The sequence below is a fragment of the Pristiophorus japonicus genome, chromosome 6, assembly GCF_044704955.1.
Source record: "Pristiophorus japonicus isolate sPriJap1 chromosome 6, sPriJap1.hap1, whole genome shotgun sequence".
Taxonomy (NCBI): domain Eukaryota; kingdom Metazoa; phylum Chordata; class Chondrichthyes; family Pristiophoridae; genus Pristiophorus; species Pristiophorus japonicus.
In genome coordinates this window covers 97,753,282-97,766,229 of record NC_091982.1, presented here as the reverse complement: position 1 = coordinate 97,766,229, position 12,948 = coordinate 97,753,282, and the positions used below count along the sequence as shown (strand labels likewise).

At 45.6% G+C, this 12,948-nt stretch overlaps 2 pseudogenes; both read left to right on the top strand.

The window, feature by feature from the left end:
• Nucleotides 1–9,366: 9,366 nt before the first annotated feature.
• On the top strand, nucleotides 9,367–9,597 carry LOC139266398 (U2 spliceosomal RNA; annotated as a pseudogene).
• Nucleotides 9,598–9,737: 140 nt separating this feature from the next.
• On the top strand, nucleotides 9,738–9,968 carry LOC139266459 (U2 spliceosomal RNA; annotated as a pseudogene).
• The last annotated feature ends 2,980 nt before the right edge of the window (nucleotides 9,969–12,948 follow it).

The window sequence follows — 12,948 nt, the reverse complement described above, 5'->3', positions numbered from 1 at the left end:
TTTCGGGTTGGAAATCAGTGGTTAGTGGTGTGCCACAGGGATCGGTGCTGGGACCAAAACTGTTTACAATATACATAGATGACCTGGAAGAGGGGCCAGAGTGTAGTGTAACAAAATTCGCAGATGACACAAAGATTAGTGGGAAAGCGGATTGTGTAGAGGACAGAGAGAGGCTGCAAAGAGATTTAGATAGGTTAAATGAATGGGCTAGGTTTGGCAGATGTAATACAATGTCGGAAAGTGTGAATTCATCCACCTTGGAAAAAAAAACAGTAAAAGGGAATATTATTTGAATGGGGAGAAATTACAACATGCTGCAGTGCAGAGGGACCTGTGGGTCCTTGTGCATGAGTCCCAAAAAGTTAGTTTGCTGGTGCAGCAGGTAATCAGGAAGGTGAATGGAATGTTGGCCTTCATTGCGAGAGGAGTGGAGTACAAAAGCAGGGAGGTCCTGCTGCAACTGTACAGGGTATTGGTGAGGCCGCACCTGGAGTACTGCATGCAGTTTTGGTCACCTTACTTAAGGAAGGATATACTAGCTTTGGAGGGGGTACAGAGACGATTCACTAGGCTGATTCCGGAGATGAGGGGGTTACTTTATGATGATAGATTGAGTAGACTGGGTCTTTACTCGTTGGAGTTCAGAAGGATGAGGGGTGATCTTATAGAAACATTTAAAATCATGAAAGGGATAGACAAGATAGAGGCAGAGAGGTTGTTTCCACTGGTCGGGGAGACTAGAACTAGGGGTCACAGCTTCAAAATACGGGGGAGCCAATTTAAAACCGAGTTGAGAAGGAATTTCTTCTCCCAGAGGGTTGTGAATCTGTGGAATTCTCTGCCCAAGGAAGCAGTTGAGGCTAGCTCATTGAATGTATTCAAGTCACAGATAGATAGATTTTTAACCAATAAGGGAATTAAGGGTTATGGGGAGCGGACGGGTAAGTGGAGCTGAGTCCACGGCCAGATCAGCCATGATCTTGTTGAATGGCGGAGCAGGCTCGAGGGGCTAGATGGCCTACTCCTGTTCCTAATTCTTATGTTCTTATGTTCTTATGGGAGAGGGTTGGGTGACGCCAGAGGTGGAGATAGTGGCTGTGTCATCTGTGTCGGTGTGGTCTGAATCATCCAAGTCGGGAAGTACAAAACAACATTTAAAAAAGCTTGGCACCAGAGGAGGAGTCAGTGTTACATGAGCACATAATACAGTGACTTATCGCAGTCTTACTTAAATGTCCACCACTACTGCAATACTGCATTACATATCGCAGACAGACAATACATATATACATTGCATTTCATGCCCCCAACATTTCAGTACATCACATGAGGACAACATTACAGTGCAATAAACTTACATTACATCAGGCCAACATTATAGTTACAGTTACATTACATGACATGAGAGGACCGCAACACAGACTGCATTTTATTCAACTTACCATCTTGTGTGACTGGGTCAGCTCCAACGCCAGTGGTGGCACGGTTGCTATCCCCAACCAGGGACAGGGCACAGATCTCGATGTCAGTCAGAGGCTCCTGGGTTGTGGGTCCTCCCACCATACGCTGCTAGTCGGCTGCTATTGCAGATGTCTTTGTCTGCAGAAAGTAAAGTAAATCCAAGTAAAAATCTTCAATCCATTTAACACGCAGATACACACACACACACACACACACACAAAACACTGCGTTGATCACTCTTGTTATTGTCTGAAAGCACGAATACATCGCCGTAACCTTAAGATAAATAATATCATCCGTGTGACACGGAACCTACATTTACATGGTACATGGCACATGGGGGGTGCAAAAATAAAATAATTACAATTACTCACCAGGTCGTCCCACCTCTTATGGCACCTTTTCCTGGTGCGTGCCATGGTACCTTTGGCGGACACAGCCTCCCCGATCTCGTCCCATATCCTATTGTACTCCTTAGTGGGGCGGGCTTTCCACCACCATCCTTCGTTAGCTCGGAGTACATCTCTGTGATATTCTCGAGAAGGGCAGGTCTTGTCGCAGGCAGACGTCCTAAACCTCCTGTCCTTCTTGATGTTCCTGGGCTTTGAATTTTTTTTTACATTTCCATAATATTATAATTTTTGCCTTGCAAAATATGTCTTCTTATTCTTCAAACTGTAGAATTATTAGTTGCTACGAATATTTTTTAACTCTGCAATGTGTTTTTCAAGTAACTGCCCGTCGACTAGCTTGCTGCTCCTTCTCACTCCTCTTTAAGTCACTGCGCATGTGTGGGTGACCCCTGAAATCGCGGGTAAAACGCTTCTGTAAAAAAAAACGGGGAAAAAAAATCGCGCGTGTGCAATTCAGTACTGCACCATCCATCGAAGAGAAAGTCGATCTGGATCGACTATTAGATTACATACTGCCCGCTGCAGACCGCTGGCATACTGCTGAAAAAATATTGACCAATTTTGTCCTCTTCGGTCTCGGAGGTATGCCGGCGGTTTGAAACGAAGCATCGCCGGCATACCGCCGAGAAATGGGCGGACCTTATACATCGACCAATTTCGTCCCCTATGTCTTTACACTACGAGAAAAATTTTCCCTGCTGCACACTCGTGTAAAATTTCAATTTTTCACATTCTCCATCCTTGTGGTCTCTTAAAATGATTCTGTTGGTTTAATACCACTTGGAGCCACATTTGTGGGTAAGGTAGTTTTGCAAAGTGGACTCTAGCCCACTGCACTTACCAAATGCATTTCACTGGGAAGCCTTAACAGCTGTCATAGAAAGACACGTGCATTCAATTCATCTGGTCCAATTTTAAATCTCGGTCCAAGCCATCAAAAGAAAATGTACCAATGATATCATGTTGCCCAATTCTAATTAGTATGCTACTCAGAGAGCATGAAGGATGCAAGAGTAAAATTGCAATAGAAATAACAATTTCTTTGGCTTCTCTGGGACAATTCACCTACCTTCTCAGTTGACAGCCAATATAAATACAGTTATGTTAATTTAATAGAGATGTAACAGTTAGTCTGCTCAAGCACTTACTTAAGCACAATGTAGCACTTTGTCTATGGAATGAATGCATGTTAGCTGTCATTTACCATTATAAATGTCGCAAATACAAAAATACAATCTTAAGTAAAATTCACTGTTGGGTTTACAAAAGGTGAAGGAATCAGATTGATCAGCTATGACAGCATTGAAAACAAAGATAATGACGGCCAGATAATTTTGTTACCATCAAACTAACTGTCTCCCACCTTCCCGATACCTCAATTTATGTGGCAAAGGAGATCTTACTGGTGTCTGGGCTCTGGAATCCAATTGTTTGGATCAAAAGAATAAAAATGCATTTTAGTGAATAATTTTCAGAAGAATGCCTCGTGTATACACTCGTGCAGATGTTGATTTATGTGCAGCTTTAAAAAACTTTCTATTCCGCTGCTTCAGATCAGAGCTCATGGTGCAGTAAGTGATTTGCAAATCTCTTCAATTGCAGTATGCAAAGAATGGGAGGACTTGATCTGGTAGAAGGTTGGCTGTGGGGGAATTAGATCATTCATTTGGTCATGATTTCTCTATCTTGCCAATTGAGCCATTCGAACATTCAAATAAGGCTTTTATTTTCAGCCAGCAGGATGGATTTTTATTTCTCTGGCAAGGCCAGCATTTATTGCCCATTCCTAGTTCCCTTGAGGTGGTGGTGGGTGAGCCGCCTTCTTGAACTGCTACAGTCCGTGTGATGAAGTTGCTCCCACAGTGCTGTTAGGGAGGGAGTCCCAGGATTTTGACCCAGCGACGATGAAGGAACCGACAACGACATATTTCCAAATCAGGATGATGTGTGACTTGGAGGGGCACTTGCAGGAGATGGTATTCCCATTCACCTGCTGCCCTTGACTTTCTAGGCAGTGGAGGTTGCGTGTTTGGGAGATGTGGCTGATAAATCCTTGACGAATTGCTGCAGTGCATCCTGCAGATGGTACACACTGCAGTCACGATATGCCAATGTTGGAGGGATGGATGTTTAAGCCGATGAGTGGGGTGCCGATCAAGCACAAATTTATAGAGCTGCTCTCAAAAGTAGCTCTAAAATCATAAATGTATTCTAAATATCACTTTGCAGTTGCACTGTTCACCTGTAATAGTGCTGTAAATTAGATTGACAATTGTGCTAATTAGAATGCTTCAGTAATCATATCCTGCATTTCATTTGAAGGAGGTCATGCTAGGAATCATATTCAGCAACACACACAAAAATGAAGATTGGCTAGTAGCAACAACAACAATAGATCAACCCCCATTGCTGGTATTATTGTTTCCAATGGGAATTAGTAGCTAATTTCTATATACTTGAAATCACTGAATTTGTTTTTACAATAGTGATAGACGTCTTCACCCACACACTTTTCTCTTTTCATTAAGCAAAACATTAAGTATTCAGCACATGAATCTTCTTGCAATTAGACTTTTTGGAACCTGTGACCTTTATTTCTCTTACCACTGGGAATGTGCTGGCACAATGGTGTACAATGTATCATAATGTATGCTTGCTGTAGAGAAGTAGCTACTTACTGCTCATTTGCTATGATTTATTTGATGCTAAAGTAATTGTCCCATCCTTTCGCAAAATCAAAGTGTAATTTCTTTAAGCAACCATCGACATTGAGAGAAGTAGAGTCCCGCAGTTAACAGGGTAATACAAGTAGCAACCATCACCTAATAAAAGGTATAGACAGAAACTATTATTGCAATAGGATATTCGTCAGCAATAGCTTTGAAGTGCTATTTGTTCGTACAATTGTTAGAACATTGATTTTATTTAAAATTTCAACACATTAGGGCATCTAAATAAGATTAGGGACACAAATGCAGAGAATCAGCGCACCTTCTGAAAAAATGGAAAATAACGAATGCATCGCACTCATCTTAAGGGAATTTAACAAATATAGCAGGCTATAAAAACTGCGCATAATTAAAGAGAAACCATTGCAAACTACAAGCATTTAAGAACTAGTTAGCACAGAATTGGTTCAATCACGTATCTTTTATATAGAGTAGCAATAAGGCCCCGACCTTTTATATAGAGTAGCGTGGAGGCCCCGACCTGCGAGAGACCATCAGCAGCAGGTCAGGGCCATAAAAGGAGCGGTGTGCGGCCCCTGGACAGCGTGGAGGCATGCTACTACAAGGTACAGCGCGAGCTGGTGCAGGAGAGTGACGGCTGAGAAGAGTGACGTCATCAAGGTCCAGGTTGGTGATTGGAGCGTGGGCAGATAGAGCAGGAGCGGTGAGAGATTGTGGAGGGATGTGATTGGCCATGGGGAGGCGTGGGTTCAGGGTCAGGGGCCCAAGGTCAGCACAGGCCAGCTCATACTGTGATATGTGTGCGTACACTAGGCTCGTGCAGCAGAGCAGGTCTCCAGTTGTCTTGGGTAATCCTTGCCACTGGACCAAGACCTAGCTCTGCCAAGCCCGTGTGGTGGCTGGTGAGCAACGGCCACCCCGCATTAAAAAAATCCACGCACAGGCATCTTCCACAATTCAGGATGTAGTTCAAGTTCTTCATTCGAAACACCTGTGAACTCATCCTTTTTTTGGCGTGGAAGCAAGTCATCCTCTTTTCGAGGGACTGCCTATGATGATGAATAATAATGGAGGACTTCAACTATCCTGATATAGACTGGGATCATAATAGTGTAAAGGGCAGAGAAGGGGAAGAATTTCTGAAGTGAGTTGAGGAGAACTTTCTTGATCAGTATGTTTCCGGCCCGATGAGGAAGAAGGCATTGCTGGATCTGGTTCCGGGGAATGAGGTGCGTCAAATGGAGCAAATGTCAGTCGGTGAACATTTAGGGAACAGTGATCATAGTATAATAAGGTTTAGATTAGCTATGGAAAAGGACGGAGAGCATTCTAGAGTAAAAATGTTTAACTGGGGGGGGTGGCGGGGGGAGGCCAATTTCAGTAGGACGAGAACGGATCTGGCCTGGATAAACTGGAATCAAAGATTGGCAGGCAAAACTGTAGTGGAACAATGGGCTGCCTGTCAAGAGGAAATAGTTTGGGTACAATCAAGGTACATTTCCATGAGGGGGAAAGGTAGGGCAATTAAAATCAGAGTTCCCTGGATGACGAAACATAGAGAATATGAAGAAGCAGGAAAAGAGCATGTATGACAGATGTCAGGTTTCAAATACATCTGAGAATCAGGCTATATATAGAAAGGTCAGAGAAGTGAAAAAGAAAATAAGAGTGGCAAAGAGAATAGAATGGCAGCGAACATAAAAGGTAATCTAAAAGTCTTCTATCGGCATATAAATAGTAAAAGGGCAATAAGGGGAGGGGTGGGGCTGATTAGGGACCAAAAAGGAGACCTATGCATGGAGGCAGAGGGTATGGCTGAGGTACTAAATTAATACTTTGCAGCTGTCTTCACCAAGGAAGAGAATGCTGACAAAGTGAAGGAGAAGGTAGTGGTGACACTTGAAGGGATAAAAATTGATAAAGAGGTATTAGAAAGGCTGGTTGTACTTAAAGTAGATAAATCACCAGGAGCGGATGGGATGCATCCTTGGATGCTGAGGAAATTGAACGCAGAAATTGTGGAGGTACTGGCTCCATAGATACAGGGGTGGTGCCAGAGGACTGGAGAATTGCAAATGTTACACCGTTGCTCAAAAAAGGGAGTAAAGATAAAACCAGCAACTACAGGCCAGTCAGTTTAACCTCAGTAATGGGGATGCTTTTAGAAACAGTAATTAGGGACAAAGTTAACAGTCACTTAGATAGGGTTGGATTAAGTAAGGAAAGCCAGCACAGATTTATTAAAGGCAAATCGTGTTTAACCAACTTGATCGAGTTTTTTAATGCGGTAACAGAGAGGGGTGAAGAGGGTAATGTGGTTAATGTAGTGTGCATGGATTTCCAAAAGGCGTTTGACAAAGTGCCACATAATAGGCTTGCCAGCAAAATTGAAGCACATGGAATAAAAGGGACAGTGGCAGCCTAGATACGAATTTGGCTAAGTGACAGGAAACAGAGAGTAGTGATGAACGGTTGTTTTCCTGACTGGAGGAAGGTACACAGTGGTATTCCCAGGGGTCGGTTCGAGGACCACTGCTTTTCTTGACATATATTAATGACTTGGACATGGGTGTACAGGGCCCAATTTCAAAATTTTCAGATGACACAAAACTTGGAAGTATAGTGAACAGTGAGGAAGAGAGTGATAGGCTTCAGGAAGACATAGACAAGTTGGTGAAATGGGCGAGCACGTGGCAAATGAAGTTTAATGCAGAAAAGTGTGAAGTGATGCATTTTGGTAAAAAAAATGTGGAGAGGACGTATATATGATAAATGGTAAAGGGGGTGCACAAACAGAGAGACCTAGGGGTATGTGCGCATGAGAAAGCAATTAAAAAGGCTTACAGGATCCTGGTCATCATAAATAGAGGCATAGAATACAAAAGTGTGGAAATGATTCCTGGAATAAGGGACTTCAGTTACGTTGATAGACTGGAGAAGCTGGAGTTGTTCTCCTTGGAGCAGAGAAGTTTGAGAGGAGATTTGACAGAGGTGTTCAAAATCATGAGGAGTCTGGACACGGTAGATAGAAAGAAACTGTTCCTGTTATGTCTTGAACAAAGAGTCAGACTAGATATTGCAAGCTCAAAGCAAGTGTGACTGTAGTACTTTATTACAGATCTCAGAGTGCCTCTCCAGCCTGTGAGGCCTCCTGATACTCCCAAGGGATTGTGGGATCCCTTGGGACTCTAGGGGATAAGCCCAAGCCCTCTGGTGGTTAGATATTGTAATTACAGGTTTGCATACATAACAACACTCTCCCCCCTCCCCCCCCCACCCCACCAAGGTCAATAGTGTAACTATTTACAATGTGAGTCGATCTGGGGCATTCCTTTCCCTGGTTGATTGTCTCGGTGCAAATGCTGGTGTTGGTGAGTCGTTTGTTGGGCCTTCGCTGGGCTGCTGTGCAGCTGGCCTTGCTGGGCTGCCTGGTGTGGTGAGTCCTGCTGGGCTGCTGCGGATGATGGGTTCTGCTTCGTGGTCAACCGCTGGGTCGGTTGCGACTTGTGTATATGTTGGAGGGTCGAAAAAGGTAGAGTCTATTGTGGGTTGTTCTGGACAGTCCGTAAATCTGAGTTTGGTTTGGTCCAAGTATTTTCTGCAGGTGAGTCCATTTGCGAGTTTGACCACAAACACCCTACTCCCCTCTTTGGCCAAAACAGTGCCAGCAATCCACTTGGGACCTTGTTCATAGTTCAACACAAATACAGGATTATTTACTTCAATTTCACGTGACACGTTTGCGCAATCATGATATGTATTCTGTTGAAGCCGCCTGCTCTCTATCAGGGTGGACTAACAACAGCCTTGTCTTAAGTGCCCTTTTCATGAGCAGTTCAGCGGGAGGGACCCCGGTGAGCGAGTAGGGGCTTGTGCGGTAATTAAGCAGGACTTGGGATAAGCAGTCTGCAGTGAGCCTGCAGTTACCCTTTTCAAGCTCTGCTTGATTGTTTGAACTGCTCGTTCTGCCTGACCGTTGGACACTGGCTTAAACGGGGCAGACGTGACATGTTTGACCCCATTGCGGGTCATGAACTCCTTGAATTCGGCACAGGTAAAGAACGACCTATTGTCACTTACAAGGACATCAGGCAGGCCGTGCGTGGCAAACATGGCCCGTAGGCTTTCAATGGTGGCAGCGGACGTGCTTGCGGACATTATCACACATTCAATCCATTTGGAGTACGCATCTACAACCACTAAAAACATTTTTCCCAAGAATGGGCCTGCATAGTCAACATGAACCCTAGACCATGGTTTGGAGGGCTAGGGCCATAAACTTAGTGGCGCCTTCCTGGGTGCCTTGCTTAACTTGGAACATGTAGTACATTTGTGCACACAGGACTCTAAGTCTGCATCGATACCAGGCCACCACACGTGGGATCTGGCTATCGCTTTCATCATTACAATGCCTGGGTAGAAAGGGCAGAAAGTGTCCCTGCCCTTTCTTGGCACAACTATTACCCCAGAGGAGGCAGTGTGCCTGTATAGACATTTCATCTTTGCGCCACTGGTATGGCTTTATTTCTTCCCGCATCTCTAACGGGACACTAGACCAACTCCCGTTGAGCACACAGTTTTTTACTCAGGACAGTAAGGGGTCCTGGCTCATCCAGGTTCTAATCTGTCGGGCGGTAACAGGTGATTGCTCACTCTCGAATGCTTCCATTACCATAACTATATCTGCAGGCTGTGCCATTTCCACCTTGGTACTGAGCAATGGCAGCCTACTGAGAGCATCGGCACAGTTTTCTGTGCCTGGCCTGTGGCGGATGGCATAGTTGTATGTGGACAACATGCGCATCGCTTCTCGGCCTTTTGGCTAAGATCTGCATAACTGACCTGACCAGCCACCATGACGTCCGGGTGGTTTCTCCCTGGTCAGGAAGGTATATGCTTACATTTTTTGTAAACAGGAGGTGGGTGGGATTGGTGACCCATCCACCTCCACGGAGGTGTGTGGGGGACCTGACCCATCCACCTCCATGGCACGAACCTGGTATTGCAGTACTTCCAGGAACGGTGCAGTGGCTCTAGGCCTTTTGGCTAAGAGCATTGGCGCAGAGTGATCCTTGACTGGTGCAGGGTGACCTCTGGCGTTTGACAAAGAATTGTAACGATTGGATAACGATTGGACATGAATTTAAAAAAAAAAAAAAAAAAAAAAAAAACATGCGCTTCTCGGCCTTTTGGCTAAGATCTGCATAACTAACCTGACCAGCCACCATGACTTCCGGGTGGTTTCTCCCTGGTCAGGAAGGTATATGCTTACATTTTTGTAAACAGGAGGTGGGTGGGATGGCTTGACCCATCCACCTCCACGGAGGTGTGTGGGGGACCTGACCCATCCACCTCCATGGCACGAACCTGGTATTGCAGTACTTCCAGGAACGGTGCAGTGGCTCTAGGCCTTTTGGCTAAGAGCATTGGCGCAGAGTGATCCTTGACTGGTGCAGGGTGACCTCTGGCGTTTGTGACTTGACAAAGAATTGGAAACGATTGGCTACGAATTTATATAAAAAAAAATAAAAAAAAACATGAGCATCCATCCATCCCACCTCCACAGAGGTGTGTGGGGGACCTGACCCATCCACCTCCATGGCACGAACCTGGTATTGAAGTACTTCCAGGAACGGTGCAGTGGCTCTAGGCCTTTTGGCTAAGAGCATTGGCGCAGAGTGATCCTTGAATGGGCCCAAGGTGACCTCTGGCGTTTGTGATTTGACAAAGAATTGGAACGATTGGCTACGAATTTCAAAAAAAAACATGAGCATTCATCTCTGGATGCGGGCCGATGCATTCGTATTTATCCTCTTATTTTCAGAAAAGAGGAATATAAGCGGCTTATGGTCAGTTTCCAATTCAAATTTTAGCCCGAACAGATATTGATGCATTTTCTTTACCCTGTAAACACATGCTAACGCTCCTATTTCGGTCATAATGTAGGCCCTCTCGGCCTTAGACAGACTGACAGACTTTTGGATGCATAAGCAACCGGTTGCAATTTCCCAAATTCATCAGCATGTTGCAATACACACCCGACCCCGTACGACGACGCATCACATGCTAGTACCAAACGTTTACATAGATCGTACAACACAAGCAATTTGTTTGAACATAACAGTTTCCTAGCTTTCCCAAAGGCATTTTCTTGGCTTTTAATTCATACCCATTCGTCTCCTTTACGCAGTAAAGAGTGCAGGGGTTCTAACAATGTGCTAAGACCCAGTAAGAAGTTACCAAAATAGTTCACGAGTCCTAGAAACGACCGCAGCTCTGTCACGTTCTGTGGTCTCGGTGCGTTCTTGATTGCCTCCGTCTTCGAATCGGTGGGCCTGATGCCATCCGCCGCGATTCTTCTCCCCAGGAACTCCACGTCAGGTGCCAGGAAAACGGACTTCGAGCATTTTAGCCTGAGCTCCACATGATTAAGCCGACTAAGAACCTCCTCCAGGTGCTCGACGGTGTCCCGACCTGTAACCAAGATGTCGTCCTGGAAGACCACAGTGCGCAGGACCGACTTCAGCAAGCTTTCCATGTTCCTCTGGAATATCACCGCGGCCGATCGAATCCCAAATGGGCATCTGTTGTAAATGAAGAGACTTTTGTGCATGTTGATGCAGGTGAGGCCTTTCGAAGATTCCTCCAGCTCCTGCGTCATGTAGGCCGAGGTCAAGTCCAGCTTTGTGAACGTTTTCCCTCCCGCCAGCGTCGCAAATAGGTCATCTGCCTTTGGTTGCGGGTATTGATCCTGCAGTGAGAAACGATTGATAGTTACTTTGTAATTACCACAGATTCTGACGGTGCCGTCTTCCTTAAGGAATGGAACAATCGGACTGGCCCATTCATTGAATTCGATCCGCGAAATGATGCCCTCGCGTTGCAGCCTGCCCAGCTCGATCTCCACGCTCTCTCTCATCATGTAAGGTACTGCTCTCGCCTTGTGATGGATGGATGCACTTTTGCTCCTTGGAACTTCCCGATGCCTGGTTCGAACAACAGGGGGGACTTGCTTAGGACCTGGGCATATGAGGTGTCGTCGACGGACAAAAGCACCCGGACGTCGTTCCAGTTCCAGCGTATATTTCCCAGTCAGCACCTGCCGAACAGCGTGGGGCCATCGCCCGGTACCACCCAGAGTAGTAACTCGTGCACCGCTCCATCGTAGGAGACCTTTACGGTAGCACTGCCAATTATGGGAATCAGTTTCTTTGTGTACGTTCTAAGTTTGGTACAAATGGGAGTCAGGACTTGCCTTGAAGCCTTGTTGCACCACAACTTATCGTAAGTCTTTTTGCTCATTATGGACTGGCTTGCGCCCGTGTCCAGCTCCATGGACCATTTAGTTCAACCTTCAGCATTATCGGGGGACACTTTGTAGTAAATGTGTGCACCCAATATACCTCTGCTTCCTCGGTCTGAGGCTCTGGTTCATCATGATCCACCGTGGATCTATTCTCCTCTGCAACATGGTGGTTTGCAGGATTAGCAGGGTTTGCAGCTCGTCTGCACATGCGTTGCAGGTGTCCCATTGTTTCACAGCCCTTGCAAATGTATCCTTTGAAGCGGCATGAATGGAAACGATGATCACCCCTGCAGTGCCAACAAGGTGTTAATGGCCTTGCATTCATCACCCTTGGACTCTTGAATCATCTGCGGACGTGCAGCTACAGGCGCGTAATTTCTGCCATGTACATTTCGATTCGAAAACAACTTTATTTTGTTCACATTACTTGCAGCAGCACTAGTGTGCTGGGAAATTTGTTTGGTATTGTCACTGGTGGAGATAAACACCTGGGCTATCGCTATGGCTTTAATCAAGGTTGGGGTCTCTAAAGTCAAAAGTTTGCAAAGTATTACTTCATGGCCAATGCCAAGTACAAAGAAGTCCCTGAGCATGTGCTCCAAGTTTCCTTCAAATTCGCAGTGTCCTGCAAGGTGCCTTCGCTCAGCGATGTAGCTCGCCACTTCCTGGCCTTCAGACCTCTTGTACATGTAGAACCGATACCTCACCTTCAGAACGCTTTCCTTTGGGTTTAGATGCTCCCGGACCAGTGTGCACAACTCATCGCACAACCTGTCTGTGGGTTTCGCTGGAACGAGCAGGTTTTTCATGAGGCCATACGTTGATGCCCCGCAAACAGTGAGGAGGATCGCCCTTCATTCGGCAGTGTTCGCTTCTCCTTCCAGCTCGTTGGCCACGAAGTATTGGTCAAGTCGCTCCACGAAGGTTTTCCAATCATCTCCCTCCGAAAATTTCTCCAGGATGGCCACAGTTCTCTGCATTGTTGCGTTGGGGTTCGCCATCTGTATCTCGTCGCCAGTTGTTATGTCTTGAATAAAGAGTCAGCCTAGATACTGCAAGTTCAAAGTAAGTGTGACCA